Source organism: Petaurus breviceps, unplaced genomic scaffold (assembly GCF_028583685.1).
Source record: "Petaurus breviceps papuanus isolate PSGF00001 unplaced genomic scaffold, PetGlider_PUasm1.0 90734, whole genome shotgun sequence".
Lineage (NCBI taxonomy): Eukaryota > Metazoa > Chordata > Mammalia > Diprotodontia > Petauridae > Petaurus > Petaurus breviceps.
In genome coordinates, this window is record NW_027187327.1 from 12,620,676 (window position 1) to 12,628,074 (window position 7,399).

Here is a 7,399-nt window from a genome sequence, read left to right on the forward strand (position 1 = left end):
GGAAGGAAGGAAGGAAGGAAGGAAGGAAGGAAGGAAGGAAGGAAGGAGGGAGGGAGGGAGGAGGGAGGGAGGAGGGAAGAGGGAAGGAGGGAGGGAGGGAGGGAAGGAGGGTGAGAAGGAGGGAGGGAAGGAAGGAAAGAAGGAAGGAAGGAAGGAAGGAAGGAAGGAAGGAAGGAAGGAAGGAAGGAAGGAAGGAAGGAAGGAAGGAAGGAAGGAAGGAAGAAGAGTATACTTTAACTTTTATTCAGAGTCTCATCGGCTTGCTCTCTCTTTCTCTCTCTGGAGGTGGATAGCATTTAAGAATTCCTTTCTAATGTAATAGTTTCCTTCTGTTTCCCCCTAGAGAAACACCTGAGCCTTGAGTTAGAAACAGTTATAATTATGCTTATAATCTCTCTCCATCCACTGAATCACCATCCTTTCATACCAGTCAGGATTTATCACATTTTACATATAGTGCAGTTAACTTAAAATTGAAAGTATTTTGATATCCAGAAAATGCACCAACTGCAAACACCATCACCCCAGCACCCTAGCCCCAGCAAAGCACCTTACCTTCTCTGTACCTAGTTTTTGAGTCTAGCTCATATCTGGCTCTGATGGGACAACAATTTGCTCCTCAAAGGATGATGAAAGGTGATGTGCAGGTGCTATTGACCTCATGGATTGCTGGAAAATGAGTGAATAGAGCCCTGGAGTCAGGAGGACCTGAGTTCAAATCCAGTCTCAGACACTTAACACTTACTAGCCGTGTGAACTTCGGCAAGTCATTTAACCCCAATTGCCCTGCCTTGCCCCTCCAAAAAGAAAAAAAAAAAGAGAGAGAGAGAGAAAGAATGACTTTAAGTGAATGTCATTTTGGCTATCATAAATGCCCGAATTAACTATAAAAGATATATGAAGAAAGATGCTATCTGTATCCAGAGAAAGAACTGATAAATACAAGTGTGTATAGAATAATTTTACATGTATATGCTTATTTGTGTCTGATGGTGGCCATCTCTAGGGTGGGGTGGAGAAAGGGAAAAAGGAGAAAAAATGGAAATGTTTATGATGGTTTTATTACATATCTAAAAGGAATAACAAGTTGTACATAATAGATTTGCAGATTCATGTACAATAATCTTTTTTATTATACTATGTTAAGAAAATGATTTTTTATTCCATAAATTTAAAAATTAATTTTTAGAAAAGCAAATATGGAAATTAGATTATCATTCACTTCTCACCTCTCTAAATAAAGTGCTTTTTTATTATCATAAAGTTAGTCACTACAGCAAAATTTTTTATACTATACTTTTGAATATAGGTAGAAAAGAGTTTATGCAGGAGTTGTCAGGATCTTTCAGTAGTTATTTCCCCTTTCTGTATAATTTCAAAATTATACAGATTCTCAAAATTTCTTCTTATTATACAATGGAGGAGACATAAAAGAATTATTCGTAGAGTGGGACATTGTAAAATGAAAAGAATACTGAATTTGAGTCAGGAGACACTTAGGCTCAGGTCCTAGTTCCAGCGCTTTGACCATCCAATGACAACATGAACAAGTCACTTGACCTTTCTCGGTGCTTCCTCATCTGTAAAATGGGTATAATAAATGAGCTTCAGTTTTCTTATCTTGCAAGATGGAAAAGCACCATAATTCAATTAAACAAATATCTATTAAACAACTGAAGTGTACTCTGGGTTTTAAAGATGAAACAAAGCATTTCCCTGTCCAAAAGAAATTTAAACCTTTGGGGTGGCCAGGTAGCACAGCGAGTAAGAGCACTGGCCCCAGAGTCGGGATGACCTGGGATCGAATCCCAGGCTCAGACACTTAGCACCCACCCAGAAACACCTGGCCGTGTAACCTTGAGCAAGTTACTTAACCCCAATTGCTTTAAAAAAAAAAAAAAAGAAACAAACCCTTTTAGGAGGAATATAATGCTTATATCATCATTATCATAGCTAACATTTATATATAGTGCTTACTATATGCCAGGCACTGTGCCAAGGGCTGAACAATTATTATCTTATTTTATCCTCATGACAACTCTGAGACATAGGTGTTATTAGTATCATCCCTATTTTACAGATGAGGCAAATGAATCAAACAGGATTAAGTGACTTACCCAGGGTCACATGGCTAGTAAGTATCTGAGACTGGATTTGAATTCAGGTCTTCTTGACTCTAGGTCCTGCACTCTATCCAGTACCTCATCTAGCAGCACTTATTAGATACATACTTTGGGGGCAGCTAGGTGATGCAGTGATTAGAGCACTGGCCCTGGAGTCAGGAGGGCCTGCGTTCAAATCTGACCTTTAACACTTACAAGCTGTGTGATCTTGGGCAAGGCACTTAACCTCAATTGCCTTGCTTCCACCCCACCCCCCAAAAAAAGATATATACTTTTTATAAAAAGTAAAGACAAGATAATTTGAGGAGGGAAATAGTAACAACTAATAGAATTAGGAAAGGCTGCCTGATGGTAGTGATATTGAACTGAGCCTTGGAGGAAGAAGCTAGGTAGTCTATAATAATGCTTGAATTATTTTTCTAAAAGTTATTGTGAGGAAGATACTTTAAAGACTTCATTAATGTCATGAAGTGGCTAGGTGACATAGCATAAGGGATAGAATGCTGGGCCTAGAGTCAGGGATCTGAATTCAAATCCAGCTTCAGATACTTACTAGCTATGTGACCTTGGACAAGTCACTTAACCTCTGTCTCAGTTTCGTGGTCTGCAAAATGGAAGTGATAATAGCACCTCCTTCCCAGGGTTTTTGGAAGATCAAATGAGATGATATTTTAAAATACTTAGTTCAATGCCTGGTAAACAGAAGGTGCTATAAAAATGCTAGCTATTATTATAGGAAAGACTTGAACTCAGGTTTACCTAGCTCTGAGGCCTACTAATTCTAAACCCAATTACTTTGTACATTGAGTGTCCTTCTAGAAGGGACCCTGCTGATTCCTTTTGGAGAGATCCAAACCATTCTTAAGCTAGAGCTCTGTGATAAAGCAGGAGTGTGCAGGAACAAGCTTGAACCAGCTTTCCAGATCCTATTATTTTCAGTGAGTAATTGCCTCTTTGGAAATTGACAGGGGGCAACTAGGTGGTGGTGCAGTGAATAGAGCACTGGCCCTGGAGCCAGGAGGACCTGAGTTCAAATATGGCCCAGACACTTAACACTTACTAGCTGTGTGACCTTGGGCAAGTCACTTAACCCCCCCCCACCAAAAAAAAGAAATTGACAAATGTTACAAATAAGGGTTTGATTTATTGTTTTGTTGACTGTGTAGACTTAAAAAAAGTGAGGGTGAAAAAGTTAATAATGCAGATTAAATTTAAAAGGGTGTTGTGGGTACATTTTTTTTTCCAGAGCCAATTATTATGCATTGACCAGCTCATCATGGCTAGGGGCTTAATGAACCAGAGAACTTGAGAAAAGCTGGATTCCTTCTCTTTGGGGTCAGGCATCCTCAGGACAGGAATCTAGTCCATGTAAGCCCCAAACTAGGGCCCTTTGTTGAGAAAAGGGCTCCCACTCCTCCCTTTCAGTTCTTATACTCATTGCTTTTATTTGATTTTATCTTTAATTAGTCCTCTGTCATAGTATTACAGTGGCAGGCTTAGAATGCAGTTTTGTTTGTGAATTTACTGGTTTTCCTTGATACCTCCAGGCTCAGTGGCTGATTTGGCATTCTAATTTCAAGAAAAGAAAGTGTGCTTTTAGTGAGGTTGTACAAAAGTAACATTTTCTGTGAGGTCGTCTGTCCCAATTTTTGGTAGAGGAAATACAGTTGACTTAGGCACAGGAAACAGGGTCATAAATACATTTGCCTGTGGCCTGTGTCTGGCTTGCACATATGGAAATAGACTCTTCTATTTCAAGGCAATTCTCAAGTGAAAATGTTAGCAATAGTCTATGATTCTATTTCTTGCTTCATCATCTGGTTCGGTACTTGCCCATAATAGAAATTTATAATGTTTGTTTAACTGAACAACTAATTTCAATTAAAATAGCACCTTCCCTTTTGAGGGTATATCTCAACAACCTAGTATTTCATATCTAACCTCAGCCCTAATTCTAACCCCTCTCCTTTCCAGAGTTATTTCCTTTAAAAGAGAAAGTAAAACCCAAATCAAAAAGAAAAATTAAGGAAGAAATCAAGGAATATAATAACACTAACAGTTTCATTAATTTTTTTGTGTTAAATGATACATGCAGCAAGGTAAAGATATCAGTGTTTTTACCTTATAAATTCTGAATGTTCTTGATGCTCTCAATAATGGATAAAAAGTGAAAATATCTTATTGTTTAATCTCTCCAAAAACTTTCAATGACAGCCCAGGCCTGGGAGGTGGACAAATTGGTAATTATTATGTCTGTAGTGCAAATGACAGAATATTAGTGTTGTAAGGAATTTCAGGGTGTCATCTAATCCAACCAGTAACCAAACAAAAATACCATCTACAATGTTGACAATGTTGCCGTTCTAAAATCACTTTCATATCTAAAAATGAGCACTCACTTTTCTCAACAAAATTTGCATTAATTAAAAGAACTCTGAGGTAGCATCTCACACCTATCAGATTGGCTAATCTGACAGAAAAAGAAAATGATAAATATTGGAAGGGATGTGGGAAAATTAGGACACTAATTCACTGTTGGTGAACTGATCCAACCATTCTGGATAGCAATTTGGAACTATGACCAAAGGGCAACCACATTGTGCATACTACTACTAGATCTATATTCCAAAGAAATTTTTTTAAAAAAACACAGGAAAAGGACCTATTAGCTCAAAAATGTTTATAGCAGCTCTTTTTGTGGTAGCAAAGAACCGGAAACTAAGGGAATGTCCATCAACTGGGGAATAGCTGAACAAATTGTGGTATATAATTACAATGAAATATTACTGTGCTATAAGAAATGATGAGCAGGAGAATTTCAAAAAAACCTGGAAAGATTTACATAAACTGATGCAAAGTGAAGTGAAAAGAACAAGGAGAAAATTGTATACAGTAACAGCAATACTGTATGATGTTCAACTATGAATGACTTAGCTATTCTCAGCAATACAATGATCCAAGGCAATCCCAAAGGACTCATGATGAAAAATGCTATCCATCTCCAGAGAAAGAACTGGAGTCTGAATGCAGATTGAAGCATACTATTTTTCACTTTTTTTTTCTGTGTTTTTTTTTTCCTTTTGGTCCATTTCTTCTTTTACAACATGACTAATATGGAAATATGTTTTACATGATTGTACATATATAACCTATATTAAATGTCTTAGGGAAAGGGGAAGGGAGGGAGAAAATTTGGAACTCAAAAAAAATTTTAAATGAATGTTAAAAATTGTCATTACATGTAATTGGGAAAAAATAAAATAAAAAGGATGGTATTGATGCCTTTTGTTCTTTACATCAGTCCTTTGTGTATAAAACCTCCCCCCAGACTCAAGCTACCCAATAAGATAAAGGATATCTGACCTTCCTTATAACATACATAATGCAGTGGAGTTTTTACAAATAATATTCACTTCCAAAAGTATAATCACAAATATACAAACACATTCCCCCCCTCCCTGCCCAACACCTGGGAGGCATAATGCTCCACCCAGCTTACACCATTGCAGTCTCTGGGGAGAAGATGATTAGATTCATAGTTTAGCCCAGTTTCCATACAGCATAGTCCCTGTTCAGAAACCAAGCCTGTCCCAGGCACCCTAGCTTCTCAGGATTTCCATACCCACCTGACTGGTTGGCTGCACCGCCCAGCCTGCAATCTTGGTTCCAAAGTCACCATGGCTCAAAGTTCAGGACCTGTGGAGATCATTCTTGGCACCTGACACCGAGGATAAACCCCATACAGATCAGAAAAAAAAAAAAACATGTCCAGGCCCACTGGAGGTTCAGTTCATGGCATTTATGCAGGGAGAAGATAATAGGAGCATGGCTAAAGGACAATGGAAAGAAGAGAATGACCAGCTTGGTGTCACCAATTTTAAGAACTGAGATAGCCAATCAAAGGCATTGTAGGGGAATGCCATGTTAGGCAAACTGAGCATGCTCAAGGCCAGGTTACACATAGAAAAGAATTTAAACAAAAGCAACAGTTAAGAGACCCCGTTTGCCAAGTATGCATTATTCTGTTTCCCTATTTCCTATATGGAAGAATTATGTTTGCTCTCTTACACCAATATTAGGTTTTTCAATTACTCAAGAGTTTGGCTTCATTTTGATGACCTTTTCATGCACATAATTGTAGTCACTGTTTTCCTGGTTCTACCTATTTTGCTCTTCATCAACTCACCTAATTTTACCATGTTCATAATTTCCCATATTCATAATTTCTTCAGATAATACTCCATTATATTCAGTTTGTCCAGTCATTCTAAAATCACTTTCACATCTAAAAATGAGCACTCGTTTTTCTCAACAAAATTTAATTCCCTTACTAAATAGAGCTCAGGTAGAAAGATACACTCCACAATTCCTGTATGCAGTTCTGGTTGAAGCAAAGAGTCACTTAAGGGAAGCCAACTCCTTGAAGTATCAGTGGTGATCCAGCCATGCTGTGATGCCACTACCCTCAAGTGGCTAATTTAAGCTCTCCCTCTGTGGGTCATGGACAATTATAACTTAAATAGAAATTTAAAAAAAATTGAGTCCCTAAAGAAATCAGGGAAATTATGAAGACAAGCTGTCCCAATGAACTAACAAAGGTAGAACTGGGAAATTGAAACTCTTGGGGCCTCGTATTTACCTCACCCTCCTTTTACTAAAATATACTTAACTCCTCCCTCAAGTACATGTCACTGATTTGCTCATTTACAGAATAGTAGTTATTTTTGAGAACATTGAAGAAGTTTACAGATGATTATAGGTTTTTCAAAATACAAAAAATCCATATATGTGTTAAATCATCAGAAGAATCTGTAGGTAACACATTACGTTGTCATTTTATCGTTAGTGAATTACACTGAGTAGAGATGACAGGTAGTTTCCCTTGTTTTCCCTAAGGCCTCATACTAGTCTAAAGACTAAAGCTATGTTAGGAAAGCCCCTATCAGGAAATCTCTCAGGTAGGAATTTGTGAGAAATGATTATCCAAGAATCTTTTTCTAAACGATCTTTGAAGTATTTAATATAAATAAAGACTGTGAGATGTTATGGAAGAAGTAGTGGGTTAGCTGAAACTACTAACCCTGTTATACATGGGAAATGAAGAACCAGAAAAATTGTGACTGGGAAACATTAAAAACAAATTATCTGCCCAGTGCTTGAGGAGTGTGGTGTATAAATGTAAAGGAATATTAACTGTGCTGCTGAATGTGAAGAATTCAGAGGAACATTGGAAAACTTGGATGAGGTGACGCAGAATAAAGAAAGCAGAGTAAATA

The 7,399-nt window shown here is 37.6% G+C and overlaps 1 long non-coding RNA gene across 1 annotated transcript; it reads right to left on the reverse strand.

Moving 5' to 3' along the window:
* Positions 1-1,047: 1,047 nt before the first annotated feature.
* On the reverse strand, positions 1,048-5,977 carry LOC138145330 (uncharacterized). The gene is made up of 3 exons (XR_011164190.1): positions 5,750-5,977; positions 4,245-4,344; positions 1,048-1,580 (listed from the first exon to the last, which is right to left on the reverse strand). It is a non-coding gene; the product is annotated as an uncharacterized lncRNA (long non-coding RNA).
* Positions 5,978-7,399: the final 1,422 nt, after the last annotated feature.